Below are 1,610 nucleotides of genomic sequence, written 5' to 3' on the forward strand. Positions count from 1 at the left end.
TTCTGTGATTCTGTGATTCTGTAAACAAGTGATTAAAAAAAAAATCCCAGTCACATAATTACTCTAGGTATATTTAAATAAATCGTTTCAAGGCTTTATTACATATTTTTAAACTCTACTAGCACACTGCAATGAGAAAAATATTCAGCTGTTTCAAATTAGGATCCATCACTGGTGATGATGAGAGAAAAGAGTTTTAAGCAATCTGAAAAACACTCCTTTCTTCCATTAGATCAATTACAAAAGGTGTTTGTCCCCTTATGTGCCTTGATATTGACTACTATGGATAAGGTGGCTACTAAAAGCCATGGACTCGTCTCTCCCCAGACCATGTTCAGAGTTCTCAGAGTTTCGACATGAGCAATGGACTGGCCAGGTTTGTTTAATGAAGGTTCTTTTCTCACAGTTATCTGTGCGTCCTTGGGAACTTACCTCTTCCAGTTCACAACTTGAGCCATTTAAGGCTCAGGGAGCAGGATTTTCTCTCTAATGTCCCCTACCCTCCCAGTGGAGGATTAAAAAAAAGGTAATAGAGAAAAAAGATGCTTCGCACGAGGTTGGAAGTTAAGACTGTAACAAGTTTAATGAAAAACAACAGGGGAAAGGAAAAGGGAACTAATAAGGGACAAAGGATATTTAACTATATACGAAAACCAATCCCAGTAGTCCCAAGTGGAAGTGTCCGAGCAGTGCCTCGTGGCCGCTGTGACTCGTCACCAGGGACTGCAGTGGTGTCGGGTGCAGGTGGTGGTGGATGCTGCCGAGCACGTGGAGGTAGCCCCAGCCGTCCCGAGATGCGACAGGAAACTGCCCAGAAAACCAGGAAAAGCCCGCGAGAACCTCGGGCTTCCTCAGGTTTTATGGACTGTGGCCGGAAAGGGGAGAGTACAGTACTGATCTCTGACCCCCCAGGGTCCTACAGACACCACCTGTCCTTCCCTTTCAGGCTGGTAACCCTTAAACCATAACAGAGCAAAACAATGCAGACAACTGCTCTTCAGATTTCTTCTGGGCTTCAGATTCCATTCTCCCCCCCCTCAACACTAAATGCCAGCTCAGATTTACTTATTCAGTGGTTACCAGCATTTTCTTGTATACAGTCTGATTGCTGTTCTAGACTGGTAGACATCTGGTTTTCCTCATACATTTGAAAAAATCTGATGTCTCACTTTCATTAATTTGGAAGTTATGTCTGTGATTAAACCTCATACCAATTCTTAAAGTAATAGAAAATAAAGTAATTTAAAAGAATATTTACTTTGGAACTGAGGCTATAATAAAGATCTCAGCTGCAGTTTTGTTGACAATGTTCATGTCCCCCATCTTAATTTGTCAAGTCAAACATTCACATTTTTGGGAGTCTGACAAAGCAAGATTCTATAGCACCAGCTGCAAAAACCACAGTCCCAAGAAGCTACACTTGCTGTATGGTAGCTCTTTAGCCACAACTGCATGGCATTCCAAGTCATCCCAGCCCTCAAGCTTGATCAAGGTAGCAGCTGACTCAGTCCTGAATTCTTCCTGAATGGGAAAACAACTTGACAGGATATTTTCTCCTAATAACTAAATACCTTTTGAGACTAACTACATTGACAGATAACAAAGTATTC

The sequence above is a fragment of the Mesitornis unicolor genome, unplaced genomic scaffold, assembly GCF_000695765.1.
Source record: "Mesitornis unicolor isolate BGI_N332 unplaced genomic scaffold, ASM69576v1 scaffold20678, whole genome shotgun sequence".
Classification (NCBI taxonomy): Eukaryota; Metazoa; Chordata; class Aves; order Mesitornithiformes; family Mesitornithidae; genus Mesitornis; species Mesitornis unicolor.